Here is an 18,642-nt window from a genome sequence, read left to right on the forward strand (position 1 = left end):
ATAGAAAGGGTGGTAGTCTTTAGGAGAAACCCTCCCACACTACCACCTCTTACAATACTAGACAACACAGTATCAACAGTACAGACCTTCAAATTTCTAGGTTCTATCATATCTGAAGAGCTAAAATGGACACCTAACATCAAAAAAGCACATCAAATAATGTTCTTTCTGTGCCAACTCAGAAAGCTCAACCTGCTCAAGGAGCTGCTGATACAGTTCTACAGAGGAATTATTGAGTCTGTCATCTGCACCTCTATAACTGTCTGGTTTGGTTCTGCAACTTAACAAACAGGCACAGACTTCAATGGATAATTAGAACTGCAGAAAAAACAATTGCTACCAACCTGCCTTCTGTTGAGGACCTGTATACTGCACAAGTCACAAGGAGGGTTGTGAAAATATCTACAGACCCCTCACAACCTGGACATAAACTGTTTCAACTCCTACCTTCAAAATGATGCTATAGAGCACTGCACACCAGAATGACACAAGAACCATTTTCCCCCGAATGCCATCACTCTGTTAAACAAATAATTCCCTCAACACTGTCCAACTATTTACTAAGTCTGCATTACTATTACTATCAATATCCAAATACCTATGCAAGGGTCCTCTTTGTAGACTTCAGTTCAGCATTCAATACCATCATTGCAGACACTCTCCTAAGTAAATTAAACCAACTAGCGGTACCTGAACACATTTGTAATTGGATCATAAGCTTCCTAACAGACAGCAAGCAGCAGATGAAGCTAGGCAGAATCACATCCAATACCTGTACAATCAGCACAGCCCCACCCCACCCCAAGGCTGTGTGCTATCTCCACTTCTCTTCTCCCTATATACCAATGACTGCATCTCAAATGATCCATCTGTTAAAATACTGAAGTTTGCTGATGACACAACAGTGATTGGTCTCATTTGAGACAATGATGAATCTGCATACAGACAGGAGGTTATACAACTTGCCTTGTGGTGTAACTGGAACAATCTGGAACTGAACACACTCAAAACTGTAGAAATGGTGGTAGACTTCTAACATCAAAAACGTCATCAAAAAAGCACAACAAAGAATGTTCTTTCTGCTCCAACTCAGAAAGCTCAAACTGCCCAAGGAGCTGCTGATACAGTTCTACAGAGGAATTATTGAGTCTATCATCTGCACCTCTATAACTGCCTGGTTTGGTTCTGCAACCCAACAGGACAGACACAGACTTCAGAGGATAATTAGGACTGCAGAAAAAACAATTACTACCCACCTGCCTTCAATCGAGGATCTGTATACTGCACGAGTCAAAAAGAGGGCTGTGAAAATATTTACAGACCCCTCACATCCCAGACATAAACTGTTTCAACTCCTTCCCTCAAAATGACACTATAGAGCACTGCACACCAGAACAACTAGACACAAGAACAGTTTCCCCCCCGAAAGTCATCACTTTGCTAAACAAATAATTCCCTCAACACTGTTCAATTATTACAAAGTCTGCACTACTATTACTGTTAATCTTCTCATCACTCCTTATCACCCATCCCATCCCACTTGTGATTGTAGGACTGTAACTTTGTCGCTTGTATCCTTACGATTTATATTGACTGTTTCCTAGTATGATTTGATTGTTGATTGTACCCTATGACTATCATTAAGTGTTGTACTTGATGATTCTTGATTCTTAACGAATGTATATTTCTTTATGTATACTGAGAGTATTTGCACCAAGACAAATTCCTTGTGTGTCCAATCACACTTGGCCAATAAAGTATTCTATTCTATTCTATTCTATTCTATTCTATTCTATTCTATTCTATTCTATTCTATTCTATTCTATCCTATCCTATCCTATTCTATTCTAAAAAAATCCTCTCATCGTTCCTTATTACACATCCCCTCCCACTTGTGACTGTATGACTGTAACTTTGTTGCTTGTATCCTTACGATTTATAATGACTGTTTCCTAGTATGATTTGATTGCTTATTTGTACCCTATGACTATCATTAAGTGTTGTGCCTTATGATTCTTGACAAATGTATCTTTTCTTTTTATGTACACTGAGAGCATATGTACCAAGACATATGGCCAATAAACACTTGGCCAATAAAGAATTCATTCATTCATTCATTCATTCATTCATTCATTCATTCAAGAGGAACAATTTAGCCTAATCTGTGGCACATGTTCATCCAAGGAAAACCCACATCCCACATACACAGAATCGCTGGTGAGATTTAAATTACTTGTATTTATTATTATGTTCAGCAACAACTCAAATCACCTCTGAGGTGATTTAGGTCCATTTAAGATCTCTCTGAAAGCTGGATTTCGATGGTCTCACAGAGTGTTCTGTGAGGCATGTCAACAGGGCAGGGCTGTAATGTCAGCCCTGCCCTGTTCTTTAATAAAGCATCTAGATCTATGCACATGGTCTGTTTTATGGGAGGATAGGTGGGTTTAGCTGCATGTTGAGCTGCACACAGAGTAATGTGTAATGAAGACAGAACACACTTTGTCTTTACAAAATGTAATTGCTTGCTTCGAAGAGAATAAAAAAATACAACAAAATAGATTTCCAGTAATATAGATTACATGTCGAATTCCACTCAATGATTTATAAGATGTTTGCCATGGTTAGAAGCTATATGACTGTAAAAAATAGCAGAATAAAAAATAACACAATACTTGGAAAAAGCCAACCTACCAAATATGTTGGAAATGGTGAAGAATACATTGAATGAAAGAATAACTCTGATGAGCTCCCCCCTCACCTCTCCACTGACTGTGCGATTGGAATTCTACCCGGTGCCAAACTCTCCAAACCAAAGATGTATAGCATGTCCCCCAGGGAGCTGAAAGAATGGAGGGCATTCATTGACAAGAACCTAGAGAGGGGTTTCATTGAGTCGGCCAAACTAAAGGTCGCAGCCCCAGTATTGTTTAGAGAAAAAAAGACTGTGTCTTTACATGGACTACAGGAACTTAAGCACTCTGAGTGTGGAGAACATGTACCCACTCCCCCCTTATGTTAGCACACTTCTCTAAAGGGAAAATTTTCTCAAAACTGGACTTGAGAGAGGCTTATTATTGAATCAGAATAAGGGAAGGGGACTAATGGAAAATGGCATTTAACTCTCCCCTTGGCTGCTATCAATTCAAAGTGCTCCCGTTTGGGTTACAGCCCCCCCCCCCAGCAGTCTATGCAATTGATAATTGAAGTACTACATGGATATTTATATAAAGGGGTCCCGGTTTATCTGAATGACATTTTAATATATACTGGAAAAAAAGCAGAGCATGTAAAACTGGTTCAGGCTGTTCTAAACAAACTCCGCTCAGCCAAACTTTATGCCAAACTCTCAAAATGCAAATTCCACCAAGAAAAAATTGACTACTTGGTGCACCACATCTCACACCAGGGCATAAAAACGGACCCCCCACAAAAGTACAGGCTGTAATTGATTGGGCACTGCCTTGTATGCATAAGTAGTTACAAAGTTTCCTGGGATTTGCCAATTTTTACCACCAGATTATTCTTGCTTTCGCACAAATTGCCCTCCCCATAATCAACCTCTTAAAGACAAAGGGGAGGGTAACCCAAAACCAAAACAACTTTTAAACTGGTCAATGGAATCCCAAGCAGCATTCGAAAAGCTTAAACAACTGTTCTTGGCAGAGCCAATCCTAGAGCACCCAGATACAGAGAAACTGTTTATCATACAAGTGAATGCTAATGATGTGGCAATAGGGGCAATCCTGCTTTAAAAGAACAAGCAAGACCAACTACAGCTGTGCACTTACACATCCCAAAAACTGACTGAAACTGAACAAAGGCAGGCCATTTGGGAAAAAGAGGCTTATGCAGTATGCTGGGCACTTTTAACTTGGAGGCATTTCCTAGAAGGGAGCAAAATTCCTTTCAAGGTCTGGACTGATCACAAAAACCTAGAAGCCCTAAAAAACCCAAGAAAACTCTACCCAAAATAAGTGTGATGGGCACAATACTTTAAACATTTTGATTTTACCCTCAAATATCTCCCTGGGGAAAAAACTTCCTGGCAGACTCACCATCTAGAAAACCGCAATACAATAGTGTGAAACCAGATATAGTCAAGCCTATACTACAAAGTAATCAACTAGCTGCAAAAGTAATCACCAGAGCTCAAGCAAAACAGGAAATACTGACAGATAATTCTACCATTCAGGCTTTTAAACAAGCCCTAACCAATGACGAATGGTTTTTGAGCCACAAAAACAGCTGCTTAATGAAAGACAATTTGGCCTGGGTGGGAGGGAAACTATATGTCCCAGACAGCCAGAGACTACACCTCATGACTCCAAATTGGCTGGACACTTTGGATTTGTAAAAACTTTATACCTGATTAAAAGGCAATTTTGGTGGCCATCACTAAAAAAAGGATATAGAAAGTTATGTGGCTAACTGCCCCACTTGTGCAGCAGCCAAAAAGTAGCAAGGAAAAATCCCAGGGCTTTTACAGACTGTAGCTGAAACTTCAGCTCCCAGGAGAGAGATTTCCATGGATTTCATTGTAGAACTGCTGGAGACCGCGGGAAATACTGGGTTGTAAATCTGGGTTGTAACAAACCTGTTTGTTTGTTTGTTTTCAAAACAGGCACATTTTATCCCATGCCAAAAGATTCCAACTGTCAAAAGCTTAGCCAAATTGTTCCTAGTGCACATTTATCGCCTTCATGGAGCCTCACAAAGGATCATTTCCGATAGCAGGGTCCAATTCATGTCAAAATTTTGGAGGGCATTCCTGAGCTTACTTGACACTGTCCAGGACTTAGGCTCCTCCCATCACCCTTGTACTAATGGCCAATCAGTAAGGACTAACTCAGTACTGGAGCAATATTTATGATGTTTTATTAATTATCAACAAGATAACTAGACTGACCTTTTGCCTTTTGCAGAAGTAGCGTTCAACAACTCTGTACAATCAAGTACTGGTTTCACCCCTTTTAAAATAGCCAAAGGCCAATATTTTAGCCCTATGCCTGAACTACCCACAGAGGAACCCACCATCCCCTCCCTTAAGGAGTGGATAGACAATCTACAAAACACATGGCCAGTGGTTAGATTAGCATTGAAAGAAGCCAGAGAAGCTTTCAAAGCCCAGGCTGACAAGAAAAGAATGGAACCCAAACCCTTTCACATAGGGGATAAGATCTATTTATCCACTAAATTCCTACAATCCTTACAATCATCCAAGAAATTAGGAACAAAGTTTATTGGACCTTTCCCTGTCACTCGGATCATCAATCTAGTGACAGTGGACATTGCTTCTCCCAAAAACACTTAGACAAGTTCACCCAGTGTTTCATATTAGCCTACTCAAACCAGAAGTTAGATTATAGATTAGATTATAAATTAACAGGGTTGGAAGGGACCTTGTAGGTCATCTAGTCCAACCCCCTGCCTAAACAGGAGACCCTACACCATTTCTGACAAATGGCAGTCCAATCTCTTCTGGAGAGTCTCAAGTGATGAAGCTCCCACAACTTCTGAAGGCAAGCTGTTCCATTGGTTGATTGTTCTCACTGTCAAAAAATTTATCCTTATTTCCAGGTTAAATCTCTCATTGTTCAGTTTCAATTCATTATTCCTTGTCTGGCCTACATGTGCCTTAGAAAATAGCTTGAACCCTTCCTCTCTGTGGTAGCCCCTCAAAATTGGAACACTGCTATCGTGTCTCCCCTGGTCCTTCTCTTCACTAGACTAGCTGTAAGCACAGGACATTTCCCCTTCAACCGAAAAAAATGAACTTCTGAAAGCTAGGTACTTCAAAATGAATTCTTTATTGAAAGGAAGTGATCCCAGTACTAGTCAAAGCAGAATCTAAGATGCTTCCAGGCATACAGTAATAGAGAAAAAGAGTTAGAACCCCTCCCTTTATTCTGATGTGGATTTAGTCAAACAAAGAACCAACATGTTAATTCCCCCCCTTTTCTGGGAACATATCTTAGAAGCGTTTCCCAGGGAGTTAGATTCAGGTTACATCAAAAAGGATTACTTGTACCAAATCCCCCCCCTTCTTCTTCCATTGAAGAATGGCAGATACAAGGATCTGACATATTGCCCTCCTCAAAAATTTGAGAAATCCACCTGGAAGACATAAAACATGTGTTACATTTACAACTTCGGATGGTTTGTGAGGGTATTTCAGGTGGAACTTTTGTAGTAATGTGGGTGCTTTTACATGTCGTTTGGCTACCCACTCATTCTCTGAGGAAGGAAGGTGTTTCCAAGCTACTAAATATTGTGTGGATCCACGGTGAGTGCACGAATCAATGATATCTTTAATTTCAAAATGTTGTTCCCCATGTAGGTTTGAAGTGATCTCTGGTTTGAGTAGGCTACAGTGAAATACTGGATGAACCTGTCTAAGTGTTTTGGGAAGTAGAAGCCCTACCGTAACAGGATTAATAATTCTGGAGATGGAAAATGGCCCAATGAATTTAGGTCCCAGTTTCTTAGAGGATTGCAATGAATTTAGGAATTTTGTAGACAAAGTTTGTCCCAACTTTGAATGGTTTAGGATCACAACGGTTTTTTGTCCGCCTGAGCTTTAAAAGCTGCTCTAGCTTCTTGTAAGTCTAGTCTGACCACTGGTCAAGTGGTTTACAAATTTTTTATCCACTTCTTAAGGGAGAGAATTTCAGGTTCCTTGGTAGGTAGCTCTGGCATGGGGTTGAATTCTTGGCCTGTGGCTACCTGGAATGGAGTGAAGCCAATGCTGCTGTGGACCAAGTTGTTGTATGCTACCTCTGCAAAAGGAAGAAGGTCAGTCCAATTGTCCTGTTGGTAATTAACAAAGCATCTTAAATATTGTTGTATGCTGTTAGATTGTTCTGCTCTGCCATTAGTCTGGGGGTGACTTGGACGACAACCCCTGGGTGGAGCCTAATAGGTTTAAAAACGCCTGCCAAAATGTGGATGTGAATTATAAACCCCTATCTGAGATAATCAGTTGGGGAGCTCCATGAAGGCGATAAATGTGTATTAAAAACATCTTTGCCAATGCCTTGGCTGTTGGGATCTTTTGGCATGGTACAAAATGAACCTGTTTTGAAAAAAGATCAGTTACAACCCAAATAACAGTATTTCTTGCACTTTCAGGGAGTTCCACTATAAAGTCCATAGAGATCTCTTTCCAGGGTGCTGAAGCTTCTGCCACTGTTTGTAAGAGTCCAGGAGATTGCCTTCTTTTTGCAGCAGCACAGATGGGGCAATTAGCAACATAGTTTTCAATGTACTTTTTGAGAGATGGCCACCAAAATTGTCTTTTGATGAGATGCAGCGTTTTTACAAAACCAAAGTGTCCCGCTATTTTTGAGATGTGGCATCGTTTCATGAGGTCCATCCTCTGGCTGGCAGGGACGTAAAGTTTGTTTTCTACCCAGGCTAGACCATCTTTGAGTAAGCAAATGTTTTTCTTAGCCTGGAGCCAGTCATCCTTAAGTAGTGCCTCCTTAAATATTGAAGTTGTTGCATTGTCAGTCAGTGATTTTTCTCTTGTGCCCGGATGATTACTTTGGCTGCAAGTTGGGTTGGTTGGATCATGGGTTTTATAACTTCAATCTTTTTACTGTTGTATTGGGGTGTCCTGGACAGGGCATCTGCCAAGAAACTTTTTTCCCCTGGGAGATACTTGAGAGTGAAATTAAACCGTTTAAAGTATTGAGCCCACCGTACTTGTTTTCCTGAAAGTTTCCGTGGAGTTTTCAGGGTTTCTAGATTTTTATGATCAGTCCAGACTTCAAAGGGGATTTGGTTCCCTTCTAGGAAATGTCTCCATGTGAGGAGTGCCCATTGCAAAGCATATGCCTGTTTCTCTCATATGGCCCATCTTTGCTCTGTTCCTGTCAGTTTCTTGGAAGTATAAGCAAATGGTTGTAGCTGTCCACATCCATTCTTTTGGAGTAGAACTGCTCCAACTGCTACATTGCTAGCATCTGCTTGGATGACAAATGGTTGTTCAGGGTCTGGGTGTTTCAGGATTGGTTCTACTGAGAACAGTTGTTTAAGTTTTTCAAATGCCACTTGGCATTCCATCGTCCAGGTAAGGAGTTGCCTCGGTTTGGGTTTCTCCCCGCCTTTCATTTTTAACAAGTTTGAGATATGGAGGGCGATATTCACAAAAGCTGGAATGAACTGGCGGTAAAAGTTTGCAAAGCCCAGGAAGCTTTGCAGTTGTTTGCAAGTATGGAGCGGCTCCCAATCGATGACAGCTTTTACTTTTTGTGGGTCCATCTCTATTCCCTTGTGGGATATTCTATATCCTAGGTAGTCAATTTTTTCTTCATGGAACTCACACTTAGAGAGTTTTGCATATAGTTTGGTGTTTTGGAGTTTTGTGAGAACTGCTCGGAGTAATTTGGTGTGTTCTTCTTTTGTCTCAGTGTAGATTAAAATATCGAGATAAACGAGAACTCCTTAATACAAACATTCATGGAGGGTCTCGTTAATTAATTGCATGAACATGGCAGGGGCTCCTTGCAGTCCAAAGGGGAGCACTTTAAATTGGTAGCATCCCAGTGGGGTGTTAAAAGCCATCTTCCACTCATCCCCCTCCCTTATTCTGATGCGGTAGTATGCCTCTCATAGGTCTAACTTTGAAAAAAAAATTCCTTTAGAGAGGTGGGCTAGCATGTCGTTCATGAGGGGGAGTGGGTACATATACTCCACACTGATGGTATTTAAATTTCTGTAATCCACACATAAGCACACCGAGCCATTTTTTTTTTCCCGTGGAATAATACTGGGGCTGCTATTTTTGGTCGGGTAGGTTCGATGAAACCCCTTTTTAGATTTTTATCAATAAATGCTCTGAGTTCTTTTAGTTCTCTGGGGAACATGCAGTACATTTTCGGTTTTGGAAGTTTAGCCCCTGGTAGGAATTCAATGGCACAGTCCGTGGCACGATGTGGTGGGAGTTCATCAGAAGCCTCCTTGGGCTAAATCCTGGTACTTTTTGGGGATGTTAACGGGTTCAGCTGGGTAACCAGTCATGGCTGGTTCTCTGTTCTCTGTTTTCTTTCTTTTCCTTTCCTCTGGGCTGTTTGCAAATGCTACATGTTTCTGGAAATGTATGGTTCCTCTCTTCCAGTTTATTTTTGGATTCCATTTCCGTAGCCATGTGAGTCCTAGGACTAGTGGCCCTTCCATTCCTGGTGTTACAATGAATGTGAGCATCTCACTATGGTTCCCTAGTCTTATTTTCAATGGTTCTGTGGTAAAACTGGCTGCCTCCCCCCACCACCACTATAGTTCCATCTAATTGGCAGAAAGCAATGGGATTTTCCATTTTCCTTAGTTGGATTCCCAATTTCACTGCTAGGGTGGGGTTGATTAGGCACCGGATGCATCCCAAATCCAGTAATGCTGCAACTTCCTCCCCCTTCCATGGGCTGGGGATAAACAGTCTTAGGGGTGAGTGGTTCAATTGGGTCACTTACCAGCGGGTTGTCTTCCAGATCACTTTCAGACTAGCTCAGGTCTCCTTGGGGCATCAGGGATTCTTCCTCCAGGTTGTGGGGGAACCAGAACCTCACAGCTTCTTGGCTTCTCAGCCAGTTTCTTTTCCTCGAGGGTTGGGTTTTCCAGGATTCCCCCCGATGGGTAGTCTGGCTTTCTGGCAGGGATTTTTGAACAGCATTCTGCTGCGTGGTGCCCCTCTTTTCCACACTTAAAGCAGCCAGATGGTCTTGGAGTCATGGTGGTTTGGGGTTTGAAAAATTCCCACTTTCCCTGGGGTGGGGATCTTCTCCAAACTCTGCCACTGTGGTACTGGTTACAGGTCATGTCTATCTCAACTTCTGCCATCAGGTACCATTCATGCAGGAGGTTTGGGGCCCCACAGGGCAGGCAGGCAGTGTACAGGTCGTCGTTGAGTCCATCTTTGAACCAACAGACTAGGATATCTTCTGGCCAGTCGACTCTGCTGGCCAGGTCACAAAATTCCTCGGTGTACTCAGCTATCGGGCAATGGCCTTGCTTTACAACTCTAATGCGGTCGCGGGCTTTTCTATCGGTGAGGGAGTCTTCGAAGTGGTGGCGTAGGGCTATCATGAATCGATTGAGGTACCTCAGTTCTGGGGCATTGACGTTGTGGAGCGTCACCATCCATCTGGCTGCTGCCCCTTCTAGAGCCAGAATGACAACTCACACTCGGGCCCCCTGGGTCAGGAAATTCTTACATGTAGGTGAGGGCTTGCGTCAGGAAAAATCCCATTTGTCCCCATCGAATTTTACCAAGGGTGGGACCTTTCTCTGCAGTTGTATGTCTCTGGGTTGGCCAGGGTTAATCCCCTGCTCTGGAGCGGCAAGGGATCGGGTACCTGGTATGGCTGCTAGTCCTCTGGCTTGTTCCAATGTCCGATCATTCTCAGCGGGATCAGCGGTGATGACTCAGTTTCTCTCAATTTCTGGTTCACTGGCTCTCCTATGTTGGCAACTGGTTCATCCCTCACATTAAGGTCCTCCAGGGCTTCCCTCATGAGACGATTTATGTACCATTTCAGTCAGTCATCTGCTAGTGGTTTCTTGACCCATTCTTCCTGATCAGAGAGGGCCTCCAACTCCATTTTCCACCCGGGTTTACGGTTACCCCGGGTGAGGATTACTCCCTTGATTCTTCCATCCCAGCTGTCTCTCTTTCCTACGCCTATAGACCACTGGGGCTTTGTGGAATTTTCGCAGGTAGCTTCACTGTCTTCAATGGGGTACACAGTCAGTGTCTGGCTGGGTAGTTGTCAAAGTTTCTCCCCAGCATTCAGCTTCCCCTTGCTCCTTGCTATATTCAGACATTTTTGCAGGGTCCCCTTGGTAGAGTGAAGTTCTTTTTTAAAAAAAATCCTCTCCAGGTTGACTTCTATTGCAGATTCTGCTTTATGTAAGCACCAAACTTTTCTCCTTCAACCAAAAAGAATGAACTTCTGAAAGCTAGGTACTTCAAAATGAATTCTTTATTGAAAGGAAGTAATCCCAGTACTAGTCAAAGCAGAATCTAAGATGCTTCCAGGCATACAGTAATAGAGAAAGGGAGTTAGAACCCCTCCCCTTATTCTGATGTGGATTTAGTCAAAGAACCAACATGTTAATCCCCCCCCCTTTTCTGGCAACATATCTTAGAAGAGTTTCCCAGGGAGTATCTTTCAGAGCTAGAATTTTTATGGACCCTTCTCCTCTTGCTATCTCTCCAAGAGGTGACAAGTTTCTAGACATCTGGCTCCAGTCCTCCAGTTGTATATCAGGTGCAAGTTATACAGATTCAATATAAGGTTTAAGATATTCAGGTTACATCAAAAAGGATTACTTGTACCAACTCCCCCCACTTCTTCTTCCATTGAAGAATGGCAGATACACAGATCTGACACTAGCCAAGCCCAGTTCCTGTAACCATTCTTCATATGTTTTAGTCACCAGTCCCCTAATCATCCTGGTTGCTCTTCTCTGCACTTTTTCTAGAGTCTCAACATCTTTTTAATAATGTGGTGACCAAAACTGGTTGCAGTACTCTTAGGTGTCTTACTAAGGCTTTATAGAGTGGTATTAGTAACTCACTAGATCTTGATTGTATCTCTCTGTTAATGCAATTTAGGATTGCATTGGCTTTTTTGGCTGCTGCTGCACACTGCAGGCTCATATTTATCTGGTTGTCCACTAAGACTCCAAGATTCCTCCCACAGTTACTGCTATTAAACCTAGTTTCACCCAATCTATATGTGTGCCTTTGGTTTTTCTTGCCTAAGTGTAGGACTTCACTTTTCTCTACACTGAATTTCATTTTGTTAGATAGGGCCCATTATTCAAGTCTGCCAAGGTCCATCTGGATCTTGAGCCTATCTTCTATGGTGATAGGTATTCCTGCCAGTTTAGGATCATCTGCAAATTTGGTAAGTTCCCCTTCTGTTCCCTAAGAATAGAAGTTGTTTAAGAAGATATTAAAGAGTACTGGGCCTAAGACAGAACCTTGTGGTACTCCACTGCTTACTTACTTCCATGTAGACTTAGACCCATTAAGGACTACTCATTGAGTACGGTTTGTCAGCCAGTTGCAAATCCATCTGGAGCTGATTCTATCTATCCCACTTTTTTCAAGCTTCCCAGAAGTAGGTTGTGGTCTACCTTGTTGAATGCCTTGCTGAAGTCTAAGTATATTATGTCCACAGTATTTCACTGGTCAACTAATTTAATTACTAGGTTGAAAAATGAAATATGATTGGTTTGGCATGATCTATCTTTCACAAACCTGTGCTGATTGCTAGTTATTACTTTACTTATTTCTAGATGTTCGCAGATCTGTCTTTGTATTATCTTTTCCAGAATCTTCCCTAGTATTGAGGTCAGGCTAATAGGTCTGTAGTTTCCAGGATCTATTTTTTCCCCTTTTTTGAAGATGGGAACTACATCACCTCTTTTCCAATCCTCTGGCAGTTTCCTGGTGCTACAGGATTTTTGAAAGATATAGTTCAGTGGTTCTGAGATCTCATCTGCCAGTTCCTTCAGAACCTTCGGGTGTAAGCCATCCGGTCCTGGTGATTTGAACTCGTCTAGGGTAGACAGATGGCTGTGCTGAGCTGGCTGTGGCAAGATGGGCATGGTGAGTTGACCGTGACAAGGCTGTGATAATGTCTACAACAAGTTGGTCATAGCAAGATGGCTGTGGTGAAGTGGCAGAAGCGAGTTTTCCTAGACCACTAAAGACATGGCACTGAAATAATCTCTTGCCCCTGAATGAAACAGTGTGCAATATCTTGCTGATTCTTTGCTGGTTCTTTTTTTTTCTCTCAAATGAAATGGTGAGGTGGGATGTTGAGGGAACAAGTGAGATGACAGTCTGCTTCACCCTATATTTTAGTGTAGCTGGGGGGGGGACAGAAATAGTTTTCATATAGCATTTTGCCTGTGTTTTCATCATAGAGAAATTAAAAATTCCCAGATCAAAATAATTGGTGCCACCAATGGAATTAGATAAGTGTTCTTGTTTGCATTCCACAAATCTATTTCACAGGGCTGTGGCAGGTGCAGACAATTTAATACACATAACCATTGCATCCATCAAGTCTTGCTCATTAAGCTCTCCAGAAAGTGGGTGGGCTACAAAATGCCGAGATAAAGAGACAAATTAACAAAGTATATAGGTTCAAGTCTCTGCCCTCCTAAGCTTGTGGAACACAATAAAATTAATACATGCCACAGATATCTAAATAAACTTTAAGCAAAGTGCCATGTTACTAAGCCTTATTATCATGAGAGAAAACTAAAACAAATTGAAGGATCCGCACCCCTACCTCCTTGTCCCAAAGGTGTTTTTTCAAGAGACAACTGGATTGTCTGCAAACTAAGAAAGTCCAGTTGCTTCTTGTAGAAAGTTAGCACCCCCATCCCCCAGAAGAATGAAATATTTTGAGAAATATTAAAAAGGCAGGAAATTATGTTTCCCTAAATGAGAAATAGAGAAACATGCTCTTAAAAGACAGGAGACAAACTCAGTCTTTCTTAATAACTCCAAAGAAACTGAGGAGGTCACCTTTTAAAAATGCAGATTTGGTAATCCATTCAAGACAGGATTAAAACCTCAAGGAAGCCAGCATCTAGGCTTAATTACATTTGTTAAACAAGATTAAAAACCCCAAGTTATTGCCAGCCTTTGTAAGACAAACTAATTAAAATCAAATAACAAAATACATAAAACAAGCCTCTAAATTACAAAATGCTGTAGAACAAACTGCATAAAAATCTATGTACTCATCAAACCAATTGGTCAGCTGCCTAGGACCTCAAACACATGTGGTCCTTGTTTGCCAATAAACCATCTTTCCAATCAGCATTCATGTGTCCAGTGTTTTTCTCCCCATTTGGAACTGAACCAATGGATATTTCTTCCAACACTCTTGAAAAAAGCACCTTTGTGACAACCATGACCTGGCCGACTGAAGAATCCCCATAGACAAGAGACTCCTGTACATGGTGAACTGACAAAGCACTCTTTTCCACCCAGGAGAAGCAATCCTTAGATCCATTTGCACCACTTAAAGATATCGGCTGTTCTCACTCACCTCACAAGATATCCTAAGGAAATCATCCAGATTTAAGGAAAGATTACATGCCCCCAGAAAGGCAGTAAAAAAACCAGTGCAAGCTTGCATCTTTCCTCTTAGAAGTACACCCCAAAAGGACAGTGTCAGGAACCACTAAACCAGTGTAAAAAGCTTAAAAAACCTTTTTCCTTTAAAAAAGTCAAGCCCCTCCAGAGCTCAGGTGACAGAAAGTCTGGGCTTACTGACAAGCACCAACTTCTGTTACAATGTAACAAGGCTTACCCAAGAGGTAGTTTCTGAAAACACTTCAAGATAAGCAGGATTAGGCTAGAAACACACCAGAATGTTTTCTTCCTGCCTTCCTGACAAAATTAGCCTGTACAATGGGAACAACAAAAGGCTGTTGGAAGGAGATTTCTTCCAACAACTGGTTCATCAAACTGCTCAGAAAGTTAACAAACTGTTCTCCTGAAGTGGTGCGAATCGGTTTAATCCCACCACTGGTTAAAATGCAATATTACAGGCTAATTCTGCTGACTTCCAGCTGTTTGATTCTCCCTGACTCAAGGTTGACTCAGCCTTCCAATCTTCCAACGTTGGTAAAATGAGGACCCAGATTGTTGGGAGCAATATACTGTCTCTATAAACCACTTAGAGAGGGCTGCAAAGCACTGTGAAGTGGTATATATAAGTGGTATATATTGCTATTGCTATTATTTATTTGAACTGAGAATAAAGTATATTTATGCTATGTTGCAGATGGATCTATCACCTAACCATTAACTTTACCAGCCTGGCAGATTATGTTCAATTTTGTAAGCCCATTGTGTTAGTTTTTGACAAAGTAGACAAATTTATGAAAATAATTTTCAATTTTTTTTGCAGATACCTATAAACTTGGATTTCTTGGAAGCAGCCTATGCATACAATTAAAGCAGACTTTCCCCCATCTTCTTCTCTTTGTAGGACAACCCAAAGCCTAACAAAATACTCTCAGATTGGGAGCCCTTACATTTGCCTCTGATTGGGAGCCCTTACATGCCTCCATTATGTTGGTACATATAGCTGTCTGCCAAGTCTCTCCAGTTTGCACACCCTTTCTCAAAAAGAGGAGGGAGGTGAGTTATTATTTAAAGGGAATGCATATAGTTTCAACTTATTTCTTAACAGAATTAAAGGAGTAATGAAGGGGGAAATTATTTTACAAATGCACAAAGCATTAATTTTTCTTTCTGATTTAGAACTAAAGGACTGCCTGTCCTTTTCCCACGCACACTTACTAGTGTTCTATATATTTAGACACCATGGAAAATGTCTAAAGGGCATTATTTTTGTTGTTTAAAATCATTCTAATTCCACAGCTTTCCCCCCTCCTCCTCACACCTCCATTGAAAGCACTTCCATTCTTTCAACATGCAATATCTTGCTGATTCTTTGCTGGTTCTTTTTTTCTCTCAAACTAAATGGTGAGATGGGATGTTGAGAGAACAAGTGGGATGACAGCCTGCTTCACCCTGTATTTTAGTGTAGCTCGGGAAAAGAGAAATAGTTTTCATATAGTATTTTGTCTGTGTTTTCATGAGAGAGAAATGAAAAAAACCCTAGATCAAAATGGTCACCAATTGAATTAGATAAGTATTCTTGTTTGCATTCCACAAATCTATTTCGCAGGGCTGTGGCAGGTACAACCAATTTAATACACATAACCATTGCATCCATCAAGTTTATACTTCTCTGCTTGCACTTTTGTTATCTCAGACACCAACAGAATTAGTGCATTCACTCTGTCTCATGCAATCCAGGAGGGTCCCATTTGGAGGCAAACATTTTTAAGGGTGTATTTCAATATTTTTTACTATGATTATGATATACCATTACAAAATAAGAGAGCATTTGGAAGGTGAAGACAGCTTTTTCAAAATATCATGTCCCTTTGAAAGGAGTCTTTCCTGCAAGAACTCAAGCTTTTCTTACTGTCCTTTAAAGTGCCCCTTGACTTTTATTCTTCTCAAGGAAAATGATACTTTATTTCTTTATATATTTTTATATCTGATGGTTCAAAAGATAGAGCTCTGGAGTTGGGACATCTAGACTATTTCCATTTGGATTCATATTGGTATGGCACTGAGACTAGGAGAATCACCTTTGTCAATAACCTGAAACAGAACTTGGATAGGAGACATGCACCCAAACTGAGGCTCAAGTCAGTCAAGATGGAGTAGATATGGGTTTAGAAATGATGTTGAACCGGTTGCAAACTGGGGGTAAAACAACTGATCCATGAATGGGATAAGATGGCGAGGAAGTAACAGATAATAGAAAGAAAGCAGAACTTCTTAATTCATTCTTTGCATCTCTCTTCACACAAAAAGAAAATGCAACCAACTTACCAAAAACAGAGCCGTAAAAGACAAACTAGAAAAACAAATTAAAATAAACAAGAAAAAGGTAAGAGAAGTCTAGATTAGTCCACTCTAGATTATTCAAATCACCAGGTCCAGACAGCTTACATCCCACAGTTCTGAAGGAACTGGCAGATATGATCTTGCAACTGTTGTACTTTGAAGTTTTTGGAGCGCTGGGAAATTATCTGAGGACTAGAAGAGATGATGTGGTTTCCATCTTCCAAAAACAAAACAAAAAAACAACAACAGGAAACTATTGACCAACCAGCCTGACATCAATACCTGGGAAGATTCTGAAAAAGATAATCAAGAAAGAGCTCTGCGAACACCTAGAAGCAAGCAAGGTTATCATCAGAAGCCAACATGGATTCATCAAAACCAAATCATGCCAAACAAATCTTATTTAATTATTTGACAAAGTGCCTAAATTAGTGGACCAGCAAAATGTTGTGGACATGGTATACTTGGATTTCAATAAGGCATCTGACAAAGTAGACAACAACCTACTTCTTGGTAAACTAGAAAAATGTGGAATAGATACCACCACCACCACCACCAGATGGATGTGTAATTGGGTAACAAACCATATTCAGTGTGTAGTCATTAATGGAACTATATCCACATAGAGGGAAGTAAGCAGTAGGGTAGTCCAAGGTTCCATTTTAGACCCAGTTCTTTTCAATATCATCATAAATTATCTAAATGAGGGAATAGAAGGGGAATTGCAGATGACACTAAACTGGCAGGAATAGTCAATACTCCAGAAGATCAGCTCAAGACTTGAACACAGGGCCCAATCTAACAAAATGAAATTCAATGGAGCGAAAAGCAGGTTTTCACACTTAGGCAAGAAAAACCAAATAAAAATTAGGTGAAACCTGGCTTAGTAGCAGTAACTGTGAAAGGGATCCTCCAGTCCTAGATGACAATCAGATAAACATGACTTAGCGGTGTACAGCAGATGTTAAAAAAAAGCCAGTGCAATCCTAGATTACATTAATAGAGGGATAGAATCAAGATCACATGAAGTATTAGTACCACTTTATAAAGGCTTAGTAAGACCACACTTGGAATACTGCCAATAGTTTGGTCACCAAAAAAAGTTGAGATTCTGGAAAGCGTGCAGAGAGAGTGACAACAATGATTAGGGGACTGGAGACTAAAACATATGAAGAACAGTTGCAGAAATTGGGTATATCTAGTCTAATGAAAAAAGAACTAATTGCAATTTTCAATATTTGAGTGCCTGTCACAAAAAAGAGGGGTCAACCTATTTTTCAAAGAATCAAAAGACAAGACAATAGATGGAAATTAAACAAGGAGAGAAGCAACTTATAACTAAAGAGAAATTTCCTAATGATGAGAATAATTAATCTAGGCGGCACAGTGGTTAGAGTGCTGTACTGCAGGCTACTTCTGCTGACTATTGGCTGACTACAATTTGGCAGTTCAAATCCCACCAGGCTCAAGGTTGACTCAGCCTTCCATCCTTCCGAAGTGGGTAAAATGAGGACCCAGATTGTTGGGGGAAATATCCTGACTCTGTAAAACCACTTAGAGAAGGCTGTAAAGCACTATAAAGTGGTATATAAATCTAAGTGCTATTGCTATTGCTAATCAGTGGAATGGTTTGCCTTCAGAAGTTGTGGCTGCTCCATCATTGGAGGCTTTTAAGAGACTGGACAGCCATTTTTCTGAAATGGTGTAGGGCAGGGCTATCAAACTCCTGGCTCATAGGCCAGATGTGTCACGTGCTGGCCATACCCATGCCCAGTTTAGCGAAGGGGGGAAAAGTCCTGATACATCACGTGATGCCACCATGAAGATGTGTTTGACACCCTGGTGTAGGGTCTCCTGCTCAAGCAGGGTCCCTTCTAACTCTGTTATTCTATTCTTCTATATCATATGACTGAAAACAGAAAAATAGTGTCTCCTTGGGCATTAAAATGAAAAAATAAAAACCATACTTGTAAAACATTATTCTTAGTTCTGAAGTGGCAACCTTTTCTGCGTACTATCCTATTTCAGCTCTGCTGACAGAAAGGAGATATAGATCATTTTGAAATATATGGTACACATTGGCTCAGTTGAAAGGGCATCCCTTTTTCTGCAAACTATCCAATAAACCTCAGAGGTTAGCATGCAACTTTGTCTCACATAAACAAGAATTGACATGACAT

This window comes from Notechis scutatus, chromosome 2 (genome assembly GCF_049901735.1).
Source record: "Notechis scutatus isolate UNSWTSFEM ecotype Mainland chromosome 2, rNotScu1.2, whole genome shotgun sequence".
NCBI classification, from domain to species: Eukaryota; Metazoa; Chordata; class Lepidosauria; order Squamata; family Elapidae; genus Notechis; species Notechis scutatus.